This window comes from Melospiza melodia, chromosome 1, assembly GCF_035770615.1.
Source record: "Melospiza melodia melodia isolate bMelMel2 chromosome 1, bMelMel2.pri, whole genome shotgun sequence".
Classification (NCBI taxonomy): Eukaryota; Metazoa; Chordata; class Aves; order Passeriformes; family Passerellidae; genus Melospiza; species Melospiza melodia.
Window position 1 is genome coordinate 40,074,402 of NC_086194.1, and position 25,230 is coordinate 40,099,631.

The 25,230-nt window shown below is 41.4% G+C and overlaps 2 long non-coding RNA genes across 2 annotated transcripts in view; both read right to left on the bottom strand.

Moving 5' to 3' along the window:
• The window catches only part of LOC134429606 (uncharacterized), a 36,757-nt gene extending 15,645 nt beyond the window's left edge, over positions 1-21,112 (bottom strand). Inside the window, exons 1-2 of the long non-coding RNA XR_010030623.1 lie at positions 21,024-21,112; positions 7,702-7,843 (exon numbers count right to left, since the gene is read on the bottom strand). This is a non-coding gene — a long non-coding RNA (uncharacterized LOC134429606). The remainder of the gene's footprint in view (positions 1-7,701; positions 7,844-21,023) is intronic.
• LOC134429613 (uncharacterized) lies at positions 642-7,646 on the bottom strand. The gene is made up of 2 exons (XR_010030625.1): positions 5,893-7,646; positions 642-812 (listed from the first exon to the last, which is right to left on the bottom strand). It is a non-coding gene; the product is annotated as an uncharacterized LOC134429613 (long non-coding RNA).
• Positions 21,113-25,230: the final 4,118 nt, after the last annotated feature.

Here is a 25,230-nt window from a genome sequence, read left to right on the forward strand (position 1 = left end):
AATAAAGTCCAACTACACTGTAAGCCCTAGTACAAGTGGTGAGGATCATTTCACATTTCAGCCTGTTCTCTGCTTCATTGCAGGGAAAAATGTGTTCACAGAGCACCTCACTAAGCAGGATTTTTGCCCCTTGCTGTTCAACTCCAAGCTCTGTAATGAATGTGTCAGCATTCTAGCAGAGCTGGGAGGGGAATTTGCACATCATGGCTTGGGGCCATATGACCCTGAGAAGTGTGGTTATCCCTTCACATCCACACTGAAAAATTCCACTGATTCTGAGGAAGAAGCTGCCAAGCAAGGGCTGGGGTATTAGGAGGTGGAAATGTGTTTGTAGCATCTCCTTTTTTGAAGGAAAAAAGAGGGTTTTCAATGAGAAATAATATGAAGGTGTTGAAGGGGTTTATTTGACTCATGCTAATAAACTCTTTGGAGTTGGATGAAGCAAATTAAATGGAGGAGCTGGACACTCAGTCCAGTGGACCTGAGAGAAACCACAGGTAAGGGGTAGATCTGTAGAAAAATGTGGGACTTCATGAAGCCTTGTGTTGGAAAGAGAGAGATGTGGGCGCAGGTTGCTGGATCTTCTGAGTGCTGCCTCCAAGCTCTTACCTCAGTGTGAATGGACACACACACATACAGTCACATTAAAGGTGTTTACTGAAGTTGACCAATACAGAGAACACATTTTCCAAATTAAAAAGGTGACTTTGATGACTGAGTGAAAGTTGACAGAGATGATGGTTCTCTCCAAACCCCAGGGTCCAAAGCTGGGCTGAGAAATTCCTCACCTCAGATTGCAAAGGAAGGAGTGACTTAAAAGGGAAGAAATACAGAATCACAGAATTATTAGAGTTGGAAGAGACCTCTGGAGATCATCTAGTCCAACCCCCAAGAAAGCAAACATTCTGCACGAGGCTCTTGCTTTTAAAAGAGAGTAATAAGATGGAGCTCTCTCCCTTGCTATGCGGTGAGTAACAGCTGTGAAGGTATCTTCAGTCAAGGAGCAGATTAGATTCATCAGAGAACTGAGACTGAGCAGCAAGGAGCTATGACAGGAGCTGCAAAAAGGGAACAAGTCAGAGACAACACACAGAGGCAACGGTGTCTTCACAAATCCTCCTTCAGATGAGAATTTCCTGTGAGTGGCTGTCAGGAAGAAAAATCAGACAGGATAATGTTGGGTATGATCATAGTGGGCATGTCAGAGCAATGATACAGCAAAACCTCGGGGGAGAGAGGAACACTGAGGGCAAATGGCAGAGCGGGGCTTTGGGAGCATGAACTCAGAGTGAAACAATTCCAGCACAAAGGGAAGCAGCACTGCAGATGCACAAGCAGCATCTTGGCTCCAGCAAATGCATTTGGGAGAAGCACGAATGGTACAGACCATTCCCCTTGGTGGCATTAGCAATTTCCACGGTTCACAATAGTGCAATTTTGCTTAATCAGTTGTGCTTGCACTTAACAAGGCCCAGCCCAATATCCACTTCCACTGGAACAGATCCTGACTTGCCTGTGTGTACTCTCCTTTGCCTGCTGACTGGGTCTCACTTGACAGAGTGTGGGTAGAGACATGCTGTGCTTGCCATACATATTTGTCCCATTTTATTTGGTCCCACCACCAGGATGCTTCCCTTTGCTAGTACTACTGCAGGCTTTATTCCACTACAGAAATAATGCATGTCCTCAGGTTCTTTCCATCATACATCCTCTGTGTCTAGTCCCTGAAAATATTTTTAGGCACGGTGCTCAGTGTCTTCTGGCCTATGTGATATGTGAGAATGGAAAACTGATATTTACTATTGTCTCTTAATTTGGTCTTAGCCAAGAGGTGAAAGCAAGAACCACAATGAAAGACAGAAGATGTATATTGGAAAGATAAAAATATTTATTTTAAGACATGTTATGTGTGTTAGGAAGTTAAGGTCCTCTTTCATGTAAAACTTCATGGCAGTCTGGGTTTTCTGAAGGTGCTCAAAGAGCTGCTTCTGACATCACCTACAGTGCCATTTTTTACATGGCAACTTGCTCGTTAGCCCTTTTCAAGCACTGTTGGCATTTTAAGAGGCTTACTGTCCAGCTTCTCATTTATTTGAACTATGTAAATCTACAGGTCAGAGGTTTCTCTTTGGTATCAGATTATTCTCTGTTAGTCTAGCAAATTCCCCTCTTCTTTTCCATCACATTGTAACTGTAGTCTTCCATTTGCAGGGAAATGGTCTCACACAAGTAAAATTATATCCCACTCAAAAAATGCCAGGAATCCTGAACTAATCTTTGCTTTTGTTATACTGCTTCACAGTCCATCTCTAACAGAGATGATATTTTCCCCAGTGAATGACAAAATGAGATGTTTTCAAGTAACTTGACTGGTTTTATAGCTTTCAAAAACAGCTCTGCATCCAACAGGACATGGGAAGCCCCAGAGCTCTGTGCAAATTTTCCAGTAATGCTGTTTTCATCTCCTAGCATTGAGCTGCAACAGCACCCAGCCCATCACTCCTCCTGCAGCCCTCTGACAATGCCACTGGTGGCACTTTGGTTCTGGGAATGTGAAGCCCTACCTTAACTTCAGATTGCCATTTATAATCAGAAAACACAGAAAAACTGCACCACCATATTATCCACATGTCACTGGTGCAAAGTTTGAACTGGCCTTTTTGGTTTGCCCTCAGCTGGAAAGTGGAATGAGCATTACCTTTTGATATCAAGGTTGGATCCATCCTCATGTGTAACAAGCAGGGAAAAAGCTGAGAAATCCCTTTCACTCATTTATAAGCAGTGTCCAAATATTGCTAGCAAAGACTGGATAACCAGAGCCCAGAATGCCTCCCTGCACTGCTTGCAGTAAGTGCTCACCAGCCAGTGTGAATGTGCTTTTTCTTTGCATGTGGAACACAATAAAATCACATCTGCTCCTTTTCCTGTACATGACAAGTGTGGCTGTGGCCCATCAGGGCCCTTTCCTTGTGCTGACAGGGGGCAGAAATTGAGTTGGTCCTAAGACCCTAAAAGTTAATGAAGGCAGACATCTGCAGCAGAGCAGTCTGTAGCTGAGCCACTTAGAAAACTCCCTGTGCAGCCAAGAGAGAGAGAAGACACTTCTGTGGAGCCTTAATTTAGATGTCTATTTTAGGGTGGGCTGAATCACACTTTGGTGCCCATTCAGCACTGACCTCTCCTGGTCACCACTCAGCCCAGGTGACCTACATTTAGGCGAGTGACTCCCAACCCTGCTTTATGCAGGCAGATGAAGTGCCTCTCTGGAAGAGCGCTTTTGGCTGGGTGATGTCTGTAGCAGTGCTGGCTCTGTTTTTGCTCCTGTAACCATGACTGCTTGAGAGGTTATTTTGGGGCACTTGGGAGCAGTTTAAATTTGCTGTCCCCAGTCGCAGGCAGTTTCCTCCATCTGGTCCTGAGGTCCATCAGCTACAGTTATTGGAAATGCAGTTTGCATCCCACTGCATCAATAAAGGTGATTCAAGCACAGTAAGGGGCTCTAAGGGCTCATTTCATTGATGTTTGCTGATATTGAGTACATACATAACTTTCCTGCCAGCTGGAGATGGCTGTAATAAGACCAGTCTCAATAATATGGAAAGGGATCCTTCCAGAGAGAAAACACAATGGCTCACACCTCCTTCACAAATTGTTTCTTACTTAGAAATTTCAGAAAAAAAAGTTCTGTTGGCAGGATGTTTTCCTAGTGTTTCTTCCCTGCCTGGAGGGAATTTGGGGACAGACACAGAGAGTTCTTCTTGTTTCAGAAAGACTGTGATAACCATTCAACATGCAACAAAAAGGATGAGTATGACCAGTGTTGCTAGAGCACAGAGTGCCCCACAGGTCGGGGTAAACCCTACAGGCATTTAAACCAAAAAAAAAAGCACAAACACAAAATTACCCTCACATGCCCAGCCTTGGACTTCTCTGAGACTTAAGTGGTAACAGGAGGGAAGGTCTCAGAGTGACTCTTGTCTGTTTAACCAAATTAATGTTGAGTTTTTCTTTTACCACACCAAGTGACCTCTGTCTGACTAAAAACTATTTTTCAAGGCATTTTCTTCTTAATAGAGGTTAAGATTTAGAAACAGATTTACCATCCCTTTTAAAATTTATTTTCAAAGATTCATACCCCAACGTTAAAAAATAGTGGATCTTCTTGAACTACATTCTGGCTTCCAAAATTTGGGCTTAATAACCCTGTTCTTGTTTCTTCCTGAAATCCTCTCACTAGATTAAGTATTCACTGTCCCCTATCTTCATTTTTTTCCCTATTTCAGCTGCTATCAAGCTACTTCACAATAAATAGATCAAGCCCTCTACAAATAAACTATTTTCTCAAACTCATCAGGCCTCAAATCATCTCTGCACATTTTCATTTTCCAAAATGTTTTTCAAGATGCCTGCATCAGGACTTCATGCAATATTTCAGTTCCAGTGGAATGACTTCCCTGCTCCTACTTGTTTATCTCATGTTTATTTAGATGAGCATTACATTTGTTTGTATTGCCAGAGCATCACAGGGATACTCTGCTTGCACTGTGGCAACTCTGAGACTCTCCTTTTCAATACTGCTTCCACAACTCTGCAGATACAGTCTCAGCCACATGAAAAAGCTTTATTTGATTACACTCATACACCTAAACTCCCTGCACCATTTCATATAGTTGTCATGGCATTATAATTTCTATTCCAGCAGCATATGTGATATTCACCGGTTTGTTTTAAATCAACAGGATTGTTGCATTTAATTCCAGATCACTGATGAAATTTGTTGGTCAGCACTGTTTCTAGTACATACCACCATGGGATGCCACTAGAAACATACTCATTCAGAGAAAATTTTATGTTAGCAACAGCTTTGCAATCTGCCATTTAGCGAGTTCTAAATTAATCTTATCCAAGCTTTATTGACACTAATTGCTCATTTTTGCAACCTTGCCATGCAGTTGCTCATTTTTGAAAAGCTCAAATTATTCTATGCCAGCAAACAGTACACATTAAACCATAGAAATCTTTTATGTCTACGTGACAGTGATTATCAGCCAAACACATAATTCATAGTAAAATCAGGCTGTATTGACAAGATTTGTTTTTTAACAGCATCATATTGACTGTCATGAAATGGTATTCACACCTTTTACATCTATTTACATCTTCATTAATTAAATCTTGTTTATTTTTCTCTTATCTTGCAAGAGACACACATCAGGATAGCAAGGTGGTTGTCCATACAAACCCACTTTTCCTTTTTACTGTACCATCACCAAAGGACTGAAGCAATTGGCTGTATATTTTGATGAAAGTCTGGTGATTTATAAACATTCTTCTTAAATACATGGTAATTTTTTTTTTAACTTTTCAATGGACTGGAAAACATTTGAAGTGGCATAGGCTTATGGCCTGCTTTTCTCCAAATATAAATATCTATTGTCAATTTTTTTCTTTTTTTTTTGTCTATTGAAGTTATGAATGGTCCTATTTTCACTTTGCAAAGTGAAAGTAGTCTTTTACTACTTCATCTGCTTTTACTATGACTCAAAAAGTCCTTCTTATGCTAAACCTGGCAGACCATTTTTTCTGTAACTTCTTTACCTTCCTTTGTGTTTTCTCAAGTGCTAAGTTCCAACTGGTAGCTGTTGTTTATCTCTCTCTAACACTGATACAAAGCACCAGCCCTGTGGTTTATATTTACATCTGAAAGTGTGAGGTTCAAAGCAGAGAACCATCACACATATATAATAACAGCAAACCAGAGGGCATGAGAAGATCAACACCATTTCCTCTGTCACACTCTGAACGAAAAGAACATCTCAAACTTCTCCTGGTACCCCAGTCTTTGACTTTGCTGGACCCCTAAGCAATGTAGAGCACCCAGCACTAACTTACCTTGATGGCCTGAGGGAAGGAGATTTCAGGCTTTATACAACACATTTCTGAGTTGAAACCATTGTTTCACACTCTCCACAGCTCTGAACTGCTGTAACTCTACTGAAGACATTGAGGTCAACATTTCAAGGTTTGTTTCTTAAACAAATTATAATATTGCAAGGATCCTGGAGGCTTGCACATTTTTTTCTTGAGGTTAAGAGTTCATGTAGTGGCTGTTTTGGGTGATGACTGAGCTGTAGTGAGCTGTGCAGAGCAGTTATTATATTTACTAGGATGGAGGGGCTGGTAATCAGGATCACAGACTAACTCAGGTGGAAAGGGTCAGGAGGTCTCTGGCTCAAGCCCCTGCATAAAACAAGGTAAGCTTCAGACCACGTTGCTTGAGGTTTATCCAGTTGGGTCTCCAGAGAGGAGACTGAATGCACAGCCTCCTTGCTTTGCTGCCTGGCTGTCCTTGCAGTGAAAAATCTTCTCCTTAAATCTCATGAGAATTCAACTGTCTGTGCTCCACTATTGTGCCCAAATATGAACAGCTTGGTTCCATCTTTTCCATGACTTCCTTGTACTCATCAGACGCCTGTTGTTAAGTCCTTCCAAAGCCCTTGTATCTCCTGATGGAAGAAGCCCACCTCTCCCAGCCTCTCCTCATAAGGCAAGTGCTCCTGCCTCGATCATCTTGGAGGTTCTCTGCTGAGCTTGCTCTGGGTCATTGGTGCCTTTCTGGTGTTGCAGGCGGCAAAGCTGGACACAGTAGTCTAGATGTGGTCTAACAAGTGCTGAGTAAAAACCTTCCTTCATCTAACATCTGTATTTCAGCCCCAATCCTTTTCTTCACAACATTTCCAGGTCCCTTAAGTGGATTGCTTGTACCCTGCCTCCATTTTTCGTGTCATTACCACTTCAGTACAACAATCTGTTGCCCTGCTTTTGAAACTCTCACAGCTCTGCCTTGCAGTCTGCCTGAGTAATCAGTATTCAGAAATAAAAGTGATATTTTGAAAAGATGAGCACAGGTCTGGCTTTGCTAATGCTGACTGCTGTGGCAGACTGTACAAGAGAAACCAAAGAAAATCAAAAAGTTCTTCTGTCCCTTCCCAGAACAGAGAGTGACAATAATGGATCCGTTTCCTACAGCAGCAGCCATGGGAGCTTTTTCTTTGCTAAAAAAATATGCCCTCTCTGCCCAGCCTACAGCAATTTTTTATCAAGGAAAGCCTCTCAGCACTGCCTTGTTATTTATTCTGCCTGCATGGCCCCTCAGTGCTGCGGCTGCCGCCAAAGGCAGACTCAGGATGAGGCATTGCCAGAGAATGTTAAAAGCAGAAAAAGTCCCAGAAGCCACACAAATGGATGCAAAACTGTACATTCTCTTTGCACTCCAGAAGAAAAGCAGCGACTGTTAGTTGTACACAGTCTACACGGAACATTTAAGCTAAAGAACCCTGAAGTGTCAGGGGAATCATTCCAGATGTTGGGAAAATGGATGTGATTCTACACACAGAATATTGAACATTTCATTTTATGAGGATTGCCAGCATCACTCACTACAGCGGCCAGACAGACCTATTCAAGATCAGACTTTTCTATTAGGCAAGGAGCAAACCTCAGCCATGTCTTCCAGGCTGGTGAGCTCTGAAGCAAATATGCACAGGAGTGCCCAGTATGCCACAAAAACTGTAATTAATACAGGAGTTAGGCACACCTGCAAGGAGAAGACAGATTATATAATATTCAACAACTAAAACAAGGCAAATTTTCATGGCATTCCAAACTTTTGCGTGTTCTTAGAATTTCAAATTTCCATACCTTCCTTTTTTTACATGCTCTGTCACAATCATTTCTCAGCCCAAGCCTTCCCAGCTGGTGATCCTGGATATCATCTTTTTTTCCCAAGGTCTCACAGATTCTTTCTGGTAGGATCAATCTTGGGTCTTTGCACCTGTGTGCTCTGCATCAAGATCAACAGAGAAAACAAGGTTGAGATCCATCAAGTGAGAAGCTGTGGAAAGACAGAGGGCTTAATGTTCTTTGACAACATGATTTGAACAGGGAAAAGGAAAGTTTTCCAGCGGGTAATTGGCAATCAATTATGGCGCTTAATAGCAAGGCCACATATTGACCATGTTGGGGTGCCTGTGGAGTAGGTGCAATAAACACATGAAAATGAACCCATGTGACCAAAATCTGCAAGACAGACTGATGTGCAAATAGAAGGACAAGCAAGAGTTTGGAGTTCTTATTTCTTATGAACATGTTTTTCCCAATATTCAGCTCAACCTGTTGCAGCTGCTCTCTCAGACATTTTATAAATTTGTAAAACCTTTAGGCCACCAGGCCCAAACACCCAAATAAATAACTTAATAACTATTTTCCAAAAATAACACCATTCTCTGATCTATGATAACAGAAATAAATGAAGTAAAACACACAAAAAATAGAGAAGCTGGTAACATGGTGATTGGGGCACTCTATTTTAAAACAAGGCTGTTGGGCACTGTCAAGACCATAATTAAGGATAATACAAACCATTTTTGCATACTGGTTTCCTGTGATAGATCTGAATTTTCCTCAAAAACTGTAAGAATCTGTCATTGTAAAGATTATGCAAATCTGGTCAGCATTACATCAGCCTGGGAATGTATTTAGTTTTAATGACTGAAACACATATATTGACAGTTGTAGGAACTGACTGAAAGCTCAATTAAGGCCTGTTCTGAACTGGGAGCTTAAAGAGGAATTTAGACCTGACCCTCATTTACCTAAAGTAGTAATAAGGTATTTCAAGAAAATACTTTGTTGGGAACAGTGAGGTGAGAAACTCTGCTCAAATGAAATGGCTTTTTTATGTTCTAATATCTATTCCATACAAGCCAGTGCACACAGAAGGTCATCCAAGCCCAGGGAAATATTTTTCCCATCTCACTGTTGCTTGTTTTCAATTTCTGGAATACAGCAGCATCCAGTGGTTGTGCCAGCCACTGGGGGGAAATGTCTGCCCCAAACACACACGGTGTGAATGCATCAGAAAGATAATAAACAGCAGGAGGCTGCAACCCTTGTGTTCCAGAGGCTGACCCAGAGACACCGAGTGACTGCACTTGCCAAAGGTGACCATGGGAACCAGCAGCAGCACCAGGCACTGGCTTGCTGACTGGTTTATTGTCCCTGAAACTATCAGCCTCTGAAAGGACATCTTTCTCTCTGATTATTTTTTCTGAACATGCTTTGCTTTTTACCGGGTGGTGAAACATAATCAAAGAACATATTCATTACTGATGTTTGTCCAAGAAGTTTCTACTAACATCAGCCTCTTTTCCTCCATACAATGCCAGTTTCACAGAGTCATTTGCATCACATTGGGGAAGTCCTATTCATGCATCATTTGCAATATGAACCATCTGTTTTACTCAAAACAGAGATAACAGACAATGCAATCTCAACACTGAAGGGATTCAATTTTTAATCTTTGTGCACATTTGTTAAATAATCTACCTTTGAATTTCCAGCTTAAAAATACTGTCAGAGCAAACACTGGCCTGCAAAGATCATAGTGATTTAATTAAAAATGTATGAAAATGTCAAAGTTGGGTTAATGGCCCTGTGGGAAGGAAATATGGCCAAGTTTCCACCTGTCTTGAGTACATATTGGCTTATATGAATTGCCCCAGAATGAAAACAATCTTTTCAATCAAAATTAATTATAAATTAAAATTAGTTAAAGTGTATTTGCATTTGATGGTGACACTGGCATATACAAAGTTATATACAATCTCTGTTGTAATGCTGAAATTGTTCTATGGCCCATTCTCAAGATTTCATGTCAGAGGAAACAATAACTTCCTTTTCAGCTTCAGTAGAGTATTTATATATTCACATCTACAATAGTTATTCCATCTCAGCAGAGAAGTAGCCAATTTTTCCCTAATTAAAGCCTCATTATGCCATCTTAATAGAAACACATAGCTCTCTTCCACCTCAAAACCCTTGCTAAGTTTTAACAGTGCCCAAGGACACTCCATAAATCAGTAGTGGCAGTACAATTAGTACTGAGGATTTCTTGGCTCTTAGGTCTATATTCAGCTGCTAAGCCAGCTCTCAGTTTCCATCCCCTGCCCACTCTTTCTGGTCTATATCAAGTTTTGTAGGTCATAAATACATGCAATGTCAAACTAAGTACCCCTTATCACAGCCTGCCCACTCACTCAACAAAAAATAAAAAAGCAGAAGGTGAATGAATATTCCTTGTCAAGGAATAAACCATTGTTTATTTACCAAAAGAGATAAAGTGATACACCTTGAGGGTTCATTGGCTCTTTTCTTCCCCTTTCTGGCAATATATTCCTTGTGCTATTCTGACAATATAATATGTTCTAAATGGAAAACGGAGAGCTAGTTATTTTTTTTATAAGGTACCATATTTTTATTTAACATCCAAGCAACAGCTTCACAAATGGGGTTGAAATGTAAAGCAAGCTGTTTCCTAGCACCAGTGGAAAAACCTTCCCAGTGACATTAAAGGGAGATCTTCATGGACTTCAGCTTGTCCCCGGTTAACCTGGCACACAGTACAGCAGGATGGCTGCATCCCTCTCACTGTACTGGTACTAGACAATAGGTTAAGGGATGGGAAGGACCACTCATATATTTTCTCTCTGAACTCAAACAGGTATAAGCAGACAAATATATTTAGTGGTATTAACTCCTAAGGCATTATTCCCTTAGATTTCTTGGCAACACCTGTTGCCACATTTTGTATGGAGCAATTTCATAAGTCAGAGTCATACAACAGTCTTGGTACTTCTCTTGTTGTCTAACCTAAACCCTTCTCTTACCTATTTTCAGCCATGGCTATGTTTCTTTATCGTTCCCTTCTTCAATTCTACAGCAAAATAAACCTTCATGAGATATTGGAATGCTCTCCTTCACTGAATGGGCTGGGATGATCACGTCTCTGTCTCTGCTCAGTGTCCCAGAGGATGGAGCCCAGGATCTGATTTGACTTTGTGGCTGTAGCAGCACAATGGGCACTGGGGTTCAGCTTGTTGGCCAACAGGACTCCCACAGGAGATTCTCTACTTCTTCACCAATCAATATTTCCTACAATTTCCTTCCTAGGTCCAGCTACCTGACCTAACTCTAATAATGAACAAATCTTCTTATAGTCTCATCTTCATGTAATTTTAGATGCTCCTTCTCAGCCTCACATTCAAATCCTGATGCTAGGAAATGCTATTTTAAAATCTATTTCACATTAAACAACCCCCATATTAGTACTTCACTCCATCTGCCATCTCAATCAAAATTGTGGTTTATTTGACTACTACATGTTTGATCATGTTCAGTAGTGTCCTTTGCCATGTTTTTCTTTCCAGAAGTCTTGGTGAATTCCAGGGGAGGAAATGATCTCATCATCTGCACTGGGATTTCGTGCAGAATCAAAACAAACAATTGTTCTCTCATGTGTAGTGACACATTAACGCCAAATTTCTCTGTTTCATCTCCACAGATCTCCTTTGTTCTCGAATGACCCATAATCTGTGGAGCAGGAAGGATGGGCTGAAAGCCCTGGTACAGCATTTCCTGAACCCTGCAGATTGCAGAGTCCCACTTGTGTAATCTGAAGCTCTCACTGCCACATAGATAAAAGCAGCTTAGTTTAGAAGCATAGAAATGTTCAACTCTTTACCAGGCCTTCAGCTGCCTTCCAGATGTGGCTCAAAGTGTTGGCCTGAATCAAAGTCTGTTGGTAATTTCTCCAACATCCAAAATTGCTGAACCAGATATTTTAAGTCAAAAGAAAAAAATTCTTTTTTTTTGTTTTCACAGACATAGAAAAAAGTCAGATGCTCATCGGCCCTCTGGCTCTTTCCCTTTTATTAATTTTGTGTTTTAGGGAATAAGAATGGGAGTGAGGGGGTATATTGGGCTTTTTTTTTTTTCTTTTCTATCCATTTGGGCAAAGAGAGAAACTGCATTTTTTCCCTCCTCTAGTTTACAGCTGAAGAAGTGTTCTACCTTCTGTATTGTTTCCTTTCAGTTCAATAAAAAGGATTGAATAAAATATGACATGTAAATCTTATTATTATCATCTCATTTGGTTTTTCAGACTGAGCTAAATGGCTGCTAAGATGTAGAGGAGAATCAGAAGAGAGCTCACTTTTATACCACAGTCCTCAGAAAAGTTTATTTTTCTGACAGAAATTAAATCTGCAATTTTTGGTAAGGCTACCTTAAGCATAACCATCATGAAGGGCTTATATCATGTTGTAGCTTCTGGGTGTTTCTGTATTGTTGTCAGAATAAAGGTAAGGCTGGTGTCATGAAATGTCAGTAACACCATGCCCAGCATAATGCAGATAAGCTAAAAGCAATGTAACCTTTAAAAAAACATCAAGCTGCTATTTAGCTACTGCACACATTAGCTATCTGGCACCCCAGGCTAGAACAGTGGATGATGCAAGTATCTAACCTTTAGTGCAAATATATTTGTATGTGAATTATCCAGGCTTTGTGACCTGTGGCTTCCTTTCCAAACTCACCTTCCGGCACAGAACATGGGATGAGACATTTTTCAAATCAGGGAGAAAATAAAGAAGGGGGTTTGGCTAGAGAATGGGAGACAGAAAAATCACATAGCAGGGAACAGAGAAAGTGATTCAGGCACTGCCTAATGAAAGTGGGAGACATGCAAGGAGCTGATGTAAAGCATGACAGCAAGAAATATGAAGGAAATATAATGGAAAATTGTTACATCAATTTAGATCTACTCAGGCACCATGGACACAATGCTTTTAAACAGCCTGTGAGTACATATCCCCCTTCTTAATGTCCAGTCAGCTGTAACTAGAAGATTGTAGATTAAATAAATACCATTGTAAATGACAACATTCATCTGTCTAATTACCTGCTTGTTGCTGTAATTTATCTGACTTGCAAATCTATCTCCAGGAAGGTGGGAATAATTTAATTACTCCTCAAATGCAGGAAAACTTGGCATACACAGATCTTAGTTACAGGCACTGAAAGTGTTTTCAAGCATAATATAATGAGGTATTTTATTCAGGTAGTACACTGGGGGTTCTTGGTTGGAATCTCAGTTGAAATTATGATGTACAGTTCTGCTCCATATTTGTTCTGCTCCATATTCACACACAGAACATATACTTGTTTCAGCTTTTAAAAACAACCTTTTAACCAAAGAAGCATGCAAGATACTACATGCTTGTTTCACTTTAATGTTTGTGCACACTGCTTTTTTTGAGTCTGTGCAGAAGGCAACAGCCTATAATAAGCAATGATGAGAGATCTATAAATATGTTAAATATTTTTTTTGTTTTCCAGGAGATTCTGTGACTTTGGGTTTTCTTTAGCAGAAGAACAGCACATTAGTCTAGTAAATGATATTAATGACAGACTCAGGCCTGGTCTTTAAGAGCAAGAGATACTCCCCTTAGGCAAGGTAGGATAAATAGGAAAGGCATGCAGCTATGTCCAAGGGAGGCTGTAATTATCTGTGGCATGTTAACTGTCTTTGGGCTTTAAAGTGTTTTTTTATAGGACTGAAAACTGAAAATATGAAAATAGAAAGTCTCTGCAGACCAGTGGGATGTAGGCAATGGTTGTGCAATTCATTTAGTAGTGGCAGGCAGCTGCCTTCCAGACCCTCTCCTGCCAGAGCAGAGAGGAGTTTATAGGGGAAAGGAACTTAATTCCAACAGTAGCGTGTGGAGGTGTGGAGAGGCATTACACACATTTAACTGCATTATATCCTACTTTCCTTATGTGATAATCCTCACACTATGCATATACATAAATAAGTGTTTGTTTTTAGCACAGTCTTTTTCCCAGAAACTCCTTTCAAATCATTTTCTGACTAGCAATTTATCTTCTTTTGATATAACAATGATTGTTCATGCAAACGCAACGCAAGCTGAGCACGGATATCTCTCCAGGATTAGAGCTGCTGAGTGTCCAGCCTGGGAGACCAGGCTGCAGCAACAGCAACACCTCCCTAAGCAGAAGGACAGCACCTGGCAGTGCACAGAACACACGATTACTGCAAACCACAGATTACAGCCTCCTATGCCCTCCTTGTTGACTGTATACACACTGGTGGCTCGCTCAAAAACAAGCTTGAAGCACCCTGACACACAGATTAGGAACCCACTACCTTCATTACAAACCTCCATTTCAGATGTGCTCAACCTGCAAGGCTTGTCTTTCTGTTCACCTCTGTAGTAAAGACTTACTGGATTTGAAAAAGAGAGGAGTTCTTTAAGATCTCTGTTTTAAGCATTCATAGTCCTTGGGACATTAGTTTGGGAAAACCTCACTGCCATCAGTCTAAAACCAGTTGCAGCTCTGCTGCCTTACACTGGGGATGGGACAGTGTCACTGAGAGCAGCCAGGATGAAGTGCCAAGTTTCAGCTCGTGTGGGAGTGATGTTGACTGCACCCAGGCACAGCTCTCTCATTGCAGCCTGTCCAGTGCCTGGCTGTAACCCCTTAGAGTATCCTTCCTAGCTTGGGTCCCAGAAGGAGATATTACACACTGCCCTTGTGCATAATGACAGATAAACTCACCATGGGTTGGGGTTTTTTAATTCCAAACTGCTGTATAGAGCCGCTATGCATACATAACACAGTCAGTCTGTCTGTCACTGATACTTGAGTGCATCCTGATCCAGGATTGGAGGAGGATCTTCAGAGAGGGGAAACTTCAGAGAGGTTGACCAGAGAGGATGTGGAGTCCCTCCCATTGGAGAGACACAAGAACCATCTGGACACAATCCTGTGCCATCTGCTCTAGGACAACCCTAGCTGAGAAGGGAGGTTGGACCAGATGATACCACTTTGGTCCTTTCCAACCTGACCCACTCTGTGATTTTGTGATTCAGTGAAACCAATCTTTGCTTGAAAAAAGGCTGGGCAAGTGAAAGACATCACACTACAGCTCAGCTAAGATCACTGTACACCACTACTGTGACCAGGGACCTTTTTCCTCTTGATCCCAGGGATGAGCAACTGTCAGTGTCACTGGGAATGTGGTACTGTCATGGAAATGAGAAAGACACAGCAGAAAAAATCTGTAAGGAAATTGGAGTAAGAGGAGCACAGGTTATAATACATAGCACATAAACACGTGAAGTCCTTGACACCGTCTGCTTGCACACACAGAGACTCCCTGTCCCCAGCCCAGAGCAGGTCTGGCTGCTGCTGGTGGAGCAAGAATCCTCCTTCCCCTGGCCCTGGCTGCTGGCACCTGGTGACCTGGTCAATGTGGAAGTGGCAGAGACAGATCAGTGTTTGTGCTCGATGTGCTCGCAGCCATGCCAAGCCAGCTGCTTTCCAAGATCTCTGCTGTTTGCTCTCTCCAGCTCATTAGCTGTGGTCAACACGAGCAGCAGTGGAATGGGGCACAGCTCTGTGTGACACTGCTGGTCTCACATCTCACCTGCTGCAGGTGTGAGCCACAGCTCTTACTCCTCCCTGCACTGCTGCCAGCCCTGCCCACAAGGGAGCTCTCCTGGCCCTCCAGGGCTCCCAGAGAGTGCAAAGCCCAGCAGCTGGGCCAGTCATCTCTCCCCATCTCTTGGAGGCTGGATAAGCTCAGCCATAGCCTGAGACTTCACTCAGGGGACACCAGGAGCTGCACAACAAGCTTGTTACATGCAGATAAGGCAAAAAGTCACATTAAATTGTGCATGAAATAAAAACTGACCCCCGGTGGAGGTGGCAGGATCAGGCAGCTGAGCCAGCCTTACTGGGGCTCTGTCGCTGCATCCTAATGCCAATGCAATTTCCACAGCCTCCAGCTCCACAATCCCTCCTTTGATGTGACTCAGTGATCTTTTCAGGTGGTTAATTCCACAACCTGATCTGCTTTAGCACTGGAGAAAGTTTATACCTGACCTGAATCTCTGCTTCTTTGCGCAGAGCTGATTAGCCTTCATTTTATCCCTCACAGTTTTGTATAAGGGAAACTGTTTTTCTCTCACTTCTTTTCACATTTTAGATGTTTGTACAGCATTATTATATTCCTGTGGATTTTGACTTTTTATTGAAGTGGTATGAGAGAGGGGAAGAGAGGACACACCAAGAAAGGGATATTTACAGATCTCCATATTAAATTATGGGGGAAACTGAGCAAATATTTGGTATGTGTATACACTGATGTTAAGGTAAATACATGTAGGAGGATGCTGTATTTTCATATTTACAAAAAATGCACATACATAAGCACAAACTACTTTTCATCACAAAAATGCTTCATTAACTACTTGCTCTTTTAATGCTATACAAAAATTCCCCCTTTGAAATAAAAAAAGGAATTCTGAATGCCTCTAAATGCAGCAAAGCTGAATCTGAGCAAAGTCTCTGTGAGAGGGGACCAGGGAGGAGTTTCTTTATTTACATGTCACTTACTGAGCCTTGTGAGCCTTTTTTTCAGAGCACCTGATCCCAGAGCAGGATACCAGCACAGATGCCTCAGCAGCCTATAGATCCTATAGAGCAGGCTTTATCTATCTGCTTTTAATCTAATTTATAGATCATCAAGAATACATGGTAAAGGAGTCACAGAGAACAGCAGTGTGGGCTAGTGCCTCAGCAGGAGCCCCATAATCTCCAGTGCCCTTTTGTTATAATGCCTTTAGCTCATCTCTGTGATGAGAGCTTTGGCTGCTGTTCATGTCCTGATCACACTGAGGTAGGGAATGGCACAGTCCTGGGCTTTACTTGTCGAGTCCCTGCATCTCTTCTCTGCACAGAGAACCTGTGCCCAGATACTTTTTAAAGGGTGAATAGAGCTCAGACCCAGACATAAAACTGCTGATGGCTTTCCATTCCCCTTGCAGAGTTTACCAACAAAGCCTCTCTCCAAGGCAACTCAGCTCCATGCTCTAAGCTGATCTTCCCATGGTTTACACTGAACTGAAAAAAAGGTCACAATTTTGCCATTCTCTGAGTATGAAGAAAAGCTCAGTTGTTTTCTTTCTGTGAAGCCTGAAAGGCATTTCAGATCTTGAACTGGTGGAAACCCAGCAACCTTCCCCATGATTTAATTTTCAAAGGCGTTGACCTAATTCCCAGAAGGCAGAGATAATGTTGGCTATAATCAAGAGGGCTGTGCCTAAGAAGAATGAGAATTCCTCTCCAACTAATTTTTACTGCCTAGTTACATGAGAGCAGAGAGTTCTGCAGAGAGAGGGTAGAAATTCCCTCTCCCTTCTCCCACCCCAGATACAACCAGGTCTGTCCTAGTGGGACAGATCCACGACTGCTTCCCACCAGCTTTACTTTAGGGTAAATGTACTGACCAAAAGAGATCATCTCTTCAGTCTCAATAAGCTTAATTTGCCTCTACATCCTGAAGATAGTTCCTGTTTTAATCCTACAATGCTAAGCTTAAATGACAAAATGATCAGAGGGGAAACCTGGGGGAAAAGTAATGATTTCTACCTACTCAGAGTCTCCCTTCTGAGAGAGTCATTTGCTGTGTCTGGAGGTGCATTTCCCCTGTTGCAGGGAAATGGGGGAGCGCTGGCATTTCCAATCATCAGCTTCTGAAAGGCAAACTGAGCGCAGCCTGTCTGCTAAAATCTGGCAAGGACTGAATTATGCAGAGAAGAAAGGAGGACCATATCATTTGCACAGCATGCTATATATTTTCTTTCTCTGTGTTCTCGTTATGCCTCAGCAGTCTTCTCTACCAAAATACTGAAATACAATCCTTCCTTCTGAGAGCACAGTGAATAATTCTTTTCTAGATAAATTCAGTCCCAGGAAAGTCACTGATCTTAATGGCAGAGTAGCTGATTGAGCTAAGTCTCAATCCACTTAATGGCCAAATAATCCAAAATCTGCTATTAAAATTCTCATCAAAAGATGCTGGCAGGGAAAAACAGACTTCTGGCCTGTCACGCAGTAGCAGCTATTGCATGAGACCATTCCCTTAGAAACAATGTTTTCCTGTAGCCAGGATGCCTGTGTGGCCGGCTGGCCCTTGCTGCAGTGCCCCTGGTGTGTGCACTGTGGCAGCCAGAGCCGCTGGCAGCGCGTGGGCCGGCAGCAGCGCGTGCTGTGTGCAGGGCAGGGCAGACGCTGCTCTTGTCAGCCACCTCCAACGCCTCTCCCGCAGCAAATGTCATATAAGGGAGAACTGCAAAACACATTTGACTTACAAAACTATTCCCAGTCGCCTTCTGTAGAGTCTGGTGTTCTACCTCCTCTCTGCTAGCGGCCTGTATTTACTTTTTCTGCCTTCCATTCCCTCTCCACATCAAGAAGAAGGTGACCATTTAGGCCTGAACTGTCACTACACCTACTTCATTATTTGTTTTCTGCATTAACAAATGTATCTGCAGTCTTAAATGAGTCTTAAATACTGATGCTCCATTATGTATTGTGTTTACTATTTTATTTTAAATTTGTCTATATTAAATATTTATTTACCCTAAGGTTGATATATTCCTCTGGAATTTTATCATCTTACCTGCATTTCTCTTGTTTCTTCAATAATAAAAATTTTCAGGACTGAATGGAGATTTTGGCCACTTAAGGAATGGTTTCAGTTTTCCTAAGAGAGCGGCTGAGAAACAAATTTGTATTTGATATGATTCCATGTTAACAGAGGTTGACCTTATCTGAGCACAGCCTTAAAAGGAAAGTCTGTTCAGTCTCAGGCTTGAGAGTACACAGACATGTGGACCTTATGTAAGTAGTAATAAGTGTTTACAGCATTGCTCAGATATCTTCATTGTTCTTAGCTGTACTTTTGCAATACTTTTGTTTGTTCAATTTCCTTTCTCTACTGTAATCTTAATGTAGTCATAATGGATTTGATTATATGTTGTTGCTCATTCTTGGCTTATTACAAACTGCTGGCAAACAATCCATGGCTCAAATGTACTCCTGCAAAATCAGCTGCTTAATAATGCCAAATAACAAACAAGTCCTTGGTGCAGAATCTGTAAACTGAACAAAGGGACACATTCTGCAGTATGCTAAACAAGTCTCTGCCTGCAGTTAGCAGTGTGACTGACAGGTGAAGATAAAGGGCAGCAGTGAAGAAAACTGTTTTTTGAAGCTTACACAAAGTACTTTTTTCTACAGAGCATGCATCACAAATATAGCAGAAGTGCCATGGACTAGCACACAGGATGCATGAAAACTTCTTTGGCATGATCTGGATGTCTGATTTCAGCCCCTCTCATGAATAACACCCTTGTCCCAAACAGTACAAAGCCTCACAGTGTGTTTGTGCTCTTCTCCTCCTGGGAGACAAGAGTCTCGACAGAAGATGCCTATTTGTGAGTCATTGGATAAGAGAAATACCAACACTGGAATTTATAACAGCTCTGTGAAAAATCCAGCTCCTCATTTCCTTTCCATTTTTTCAGGCACTTACAACAAGCTCACTTTTGCAGTCAGGTGCAAATACTATATTAAATCCTGAGATTTTATTTCCTTCCTTATTTTTTTAACAACAAAATTAAAGCATCTATTTATTCATTTCACTTCCGAGACAGCTGATAACCTGGATGCCTCCATCACTTTTATCTCTTGTCCCATGCTTGGCTTGTAAGCTCTTTGGGTCAAAGACAGGTCTTCTCTGTAGTGTTTTTGATTGCCAGAGTAATAAGAAAAGAAAATAGTGATCATAATCTGCTGGTGATTTTTATAACAATAAATAAATGCTGAATGTTCCCTCAAGTGAACAAAACCACCATGTCTCGCTTTCAAAATCCTTAGATTTGAACCAATCACTCATGGAGTCATTTTCTATACATCTATAGGATTTAGACTTGTATCCCTGTGGAGAACATCTTGCAAGCACAGACTGAAACTTGTTTGGTAAAGCACAAGCATGTGTACTCCTAGTGCTGGACTGGGCCTCCAGGGAGCAAGTGGTGGCTGCCCACACACAGCTGGGTGACTCTGTGCTGATTAAACTGAGGAGTATTAATGCTGTTTCTTTAATCTGCTCTCATTCATACTGAGTCTGAGCAATGGTCTGAAACACGACTGCACTCCCTGGAGCAGAGAGCCCTTTGTTAAAGGACTGGGATTATAGGTGCAAAGAGGGATTTCTTCAGCCTTACCTGCATGAACCAGACAACACCAAATCACACACCAACATAAAAGCTCAGCACACAGATTTTACAGACACTGATCTATTTTCCAAACAAATACATGCAACCCTTTCAGTTTTCCCCAACTCTTCACTGAGTTGTGTTATTGTGGCTGAAGCAGCACAATGTGTAAACATTAAAAGGTCACCTCACAGCAAGCAGAACTGTGTGAGACAACTGGCCATCAGTAGGACAGAGATGAGATCATAGAAAAGTTCATGTTAGAAGGAACTTTTAAGGTCTTCTCATACAAACACTCTACAGTGAACAGGGACATTTCAACTAATCAGGTTGCTCAGAGCCCCATCCAACCTGACCATGAATTTTTCCACAGATGGGGCATCCACCACATCTGGGCAAGCATGTTCCAGTGTTTTATCACCCTCATTGTAAAAAACTTGTTACTTATAGCTACTCTAAATCAACCCTCCTTCACTTTAAAACCATTGCTCCCTGTTCTATCACAACAGGCCCAGCTAAAAATTTTTAACCCATCTTTCTTGCAGGCCCCCTTTAGCTACTGGAAGGTACCATGTCTCCCTGGAGCTTTCCCTTCTCCAACTGAACAACTCCAGCTCTCTCAGCCTGTCTTCATAGGTGAGGTGCTCCAGCCACTTGATAATCTCTGTGGCCCTCCTCTGGACCTGCTGTAACAGGTCCATGTCTTTCCCATGCTGAAGAAAAATAGATATGCAGAGGGTCAGAAAATCCAGGTGGTTTTTTCCTGTTTAAAATATCTTGGGGCAGAGGTCAGGCATACATTCACTCTGAAAAAAAAATTGTCCAGATCCCATGATCTGAGCACACTATCTACTGCCATGTAATGATGTCATAAACATTGGCATGTCCCTATGTCCCCAGAGCTTACCACACAGAAATGGCAAATGTACCACAACCAATTTTATTCTGGAGTGCTTACAATACCTGATGCCTTTGTCCCACACTCAGTATTTTCTTACCAAGGCTGACACTGAAACCTGCAGAAGCTGAGCTTACCTGGTCACTCATGTGGCAATGCCTGCTCTGCACAATCCTGCATTAGGTTCCAGTTTTCTCCCAGGTGAAGTTCTCCTGTGGCAGATGGGATTCCACCTCTTGTTCATGTCCAGAGGAGCTGAAAACAGCAGAAACTTTGCTTAATTGGGCTTTCATAAAAATGAGCTCTGAAAACAGAGCAAAAGAACCTTTTCTTCTTACAGGGATGCTGGAGGCCCATCTGAAACAAAGAACTTACCTTTGTTTGTGACTATCTGGCCAGTGTGTTCCACACATTCTCCCTATGTGTGCATGGTCTTGTTCTCCACATAATCAAAGATTGGGAAAGACCAAATGACCCATGGGGCAGATCTTTGCCCAGCCAAGACCACAGCAGCTCACTGTTGTTATCTTATTGTTGTTATCTTATTTCCAGAGTCCCATACCTTCTAGGTGGTTTTCTCATGAGCAGCTCTTCACAGCAGTGTTGTTCCTGCTTCTTCACCAGGACCCCTCCAAGGCTCTCCCTGACCAGCCAGCCCACCCCCTTTTATCCCAGTTATCTCCATTAGCCACAGCTGCAGCCCAATTAAGGACATCACAGCTGCAGCCCATCAAGAGCAACTGGGTCCTACTGGGGCAAGGCCTGTATGCAGATATTCAAGTACTATATTTCCCCTTTCCTTTTACTTACAGATATTCAAGTACAATACACATATTTTACTAGGACTCAAAGGCCACCTCTACTATAGCTCATAGTCCTTCAGCCTATATGGGGTAAAGTTATACTCAGTAAATTTAAGCTTGTTTCCATGAGATTGCTACTCCTTCACTGTATTTTCCTAGAATCACAGCCCAGAAATCATACACAGTGTTCTACATATATACAGCAATGCCTAAAAAATGCAGTACTGAAAAAAATTAAGATCTGTCTCAGAAAATTTTCTGCAAACCTTGCCTATTCTATTATTTTCAGCTACTGTCATCTGATTAGAAGTACATCTTCACAGACTAAAATGTATAGAATTGAAGGAAGCAAGCAAATGCTATTTTTGTGAGTGTATTATCTAAAGTAGGACTTCCATCTGTTTCAGACCTAATTATTACATCATCTTTATGTAGCTCGATTTACAATGAGTGAATTAAATGCTTATGTGAGTGGTTCATACAATGTGAAACACAGCTGTCATTTTTACAGACAGAACAGGACAAAATGTTCTTGATACACTGAATTTCATTTTTCTACAGTGTATACAAAAAAAATCCCTTTGTAGTAAATATTTTTCCCACTCTCTAAGTAATACACAATTGTATTTTGGGGAACCATACAGTACATACACGGATTGCAATAAAATGCTGGATATTTTCATCTGCCAAAGAAAAGACTGAGTTTAGTGATCAAAACAGCAGTCTCTTGGAAAAGCATTCAGCTGGTTCTTCCTAACCTAGCTGTTGCCAAACAAAGACAGATTAAGATTAATTGCAGTAATTAAACAAAGGGACAGGCTACAGCATTAGTAGCAGCAATGTATCACAGTCATGGCTCCCAGACACTTTATTCAACAGGAAAACAGAAAATCACAGGAGTTCTAGTTGATGTTATGTATGTTTTCTATAAGGATTAACTCTTCAGCTGATACCAGTTACAAGGCATGTGCATGTATAGTTTGCTACAGCATGTCACTCTTCAAAACTCCCTTTAGCAAGTAAAAGTAAGCTAGATTTAGAACATATTTTTTGACTAGCTTATAACCCTCTAAAGTAGTTTAATGGGAGCAATTTTTTTAAACTACCAATTTTTTACTTGCATTTCAAAATTCATCTGACAATGTAGTGAAAAGAGAGGTAGAATATAGATTAGGGTCTAGAAAATCTCTTGTTTCAAACCAGATAAGGAATAGTCTTATTTTAAATTTTATTTTTGTTTTCCCCTTATCCAAGATTTTTACTTGCTTTTGGGTTGGGGTTGAGTTTTGGTTTTGTTATTGCTTTTTGTGTGTTTGCTTCAAAAGAAATGTACCCTGTGTGAGGCCTGTTTTGGTCACATCAAAGGTTCAGGTTACAGCATCACCAGGCTCCCAGCCGGACACTGCAAATTAGCTGTATTGCATTCAGAAGGCTTGGCTGTGTATCCATTCTGAAAGCCAGGATATTGGCTGTTGTTTTCTCAGAATGAAAAACCAAAGACTGTTGGATCTCTCAAACACACACCCTGTCAGGGTAGAAAGCTAGATTTAAAAAACATGTTCATATTTAGGATATTCCAAGGGATATAAATAGTCTTGGACCAATAGTTTATGGACTCAGCATAAATTCCATGTGTCTCCAAAGCTTCTGCTCTCCCAGGACTTTTCCCATCCCTTTTGTCCCCACAGAGCTGAACATAAAAGCAGTCTCAGCTTAGCAAAACATGATCAGGGATTATATCAATTAAATTTAAAAAAGAATTCCTCTTATGTCCACTTCTTCAGTGTGGCACAGACAAAACCTGTTTTGCCGGGGTTGGCACAGCTTAAGGCTTAGTCATTAGTCATTAGGACAGAAATACACACGTTAGGAAATCAATAGGCAGTTTTGCAGCAGAGAGGTAGCAGAAAATAAACAGAGCTGTACTCTAGGAAGCAATTATGTATTTTCCTCATTTAAGCTTTGAACTGGAGAGTGAATCTGATGGTAGGAAGAAAACATTAAGCACAACTGAGGAGGGGAGAATGTGTCCCTTGCAAGTAATTTCCCATGAATAGTTGCCTGCTCTGACATCTTTTGATCGAGCTATTTCTAGAGCTAACCCTCTGCTTGTAAATACTAATGGTGCAAATACTTGATGCTAATCTTGTTTCAGAAATGTTTCATCTTGGCTAGGCAGTAATAAACACTGAAGCAGAAATGCTAGGAGTCCAGCCACGCACAAGGCCTTGCTATAACAAATCAATAGTGGAGGTGGGTGAAGACCAGAAGGATGTTCAGATGCCTTTGTGGTTCTTCAAGCACATTTTGATTCAGCCAAGATCTGTTTTGGCTTTCCCTTTGCACAAGAAAATTTTAGCTTGTGTAAATGCTCACAGAAAAGAACTGCCAGTTCACAGGTTGAAGTTTGCTTGATGAGAAAAGAAAATTTGATTTGGTGGAGAGAACAGGACCCGTGTAGTGCAGTCATCCATCAGGACAGTACAGGCAAAGCAAGGGGGTACCCGCTCTCTTCCCAGGTACAAATTACAGGAATAGCCATTACACACTGTTCACTAATCATGTACTCTCAGAAAGAGAGTCTATTTTATAGGCCAAAAATGGATTGTGGATTTTTAAGTCTCCTTAGGAGTCAGATTTTCAGGATCCAAGGTCCTCAAGACAATCTCATTCTTCAGATGTTTTTGAAAGCTACACTGTATAGATCACAGTCTGTTAAATAACAACCAAACTACAAGTTGGTTCTTATTGCAGTGAATTATTATTATTACTATTACTTGCATTGCTATTGACAAAGATTGGCAGCATGGGTGAAACAACTGGAGACAGGTCTCCTCTTTGAAGGAAGTTTTGTAAAATATGCAACACAAAAAAGACAAGCTCAGCTCTAAATAGCTTCCACTCTCAATGATGCATTAAGGGGAGAGAGAGAAATATTACTTTTCCTTACTCAGTGCATTGATAGCATTGAACTTTCACCACTTATCTGCGGCTAAAGGCTGTCCTCACTTATGCCAAATAAAGGGTAATAATAGCAACAAGTGTCACTGGACAAAAGTGGTGAGTGAGTCTTTGGTACAGCCTGTTATTGATAAGACTCTGATCCCCTGCCCAGCTGAAGAACAAGACTACAGCTGCCAAACAAAGCGCTTTTGTTTGATGTGGGAGCTGCAGCCATGCAGGGAAAGGTGCCAAGTATGATTGTGAAGTAGCCTTTTAATAGCAGATAGCTAAAATGAGAGGTTGCACTGAGTGGGAACACAGCACACGTGGGGGGAGGCAGTTTTGCTTGATGTGTGAAAGCTTACTGTTTATACAAGCTGATGCACATGGCATTACATAATTGTAATTGGATGCTTTTTTGTCTCAGGAGACATCTGAATTGTAGCTTAATCATTGGTACGTGACATCCTGCAGCTCCAATTAACAAAACAAAAGTTTTGAATTGTACAAAGATATTAAAAAATCCCAAATAGAGTTTAGCAGGGACCATGTTCACCTTTCTTTCCATAGCTTTGCCTTAGACCCCCTATAACCAGCA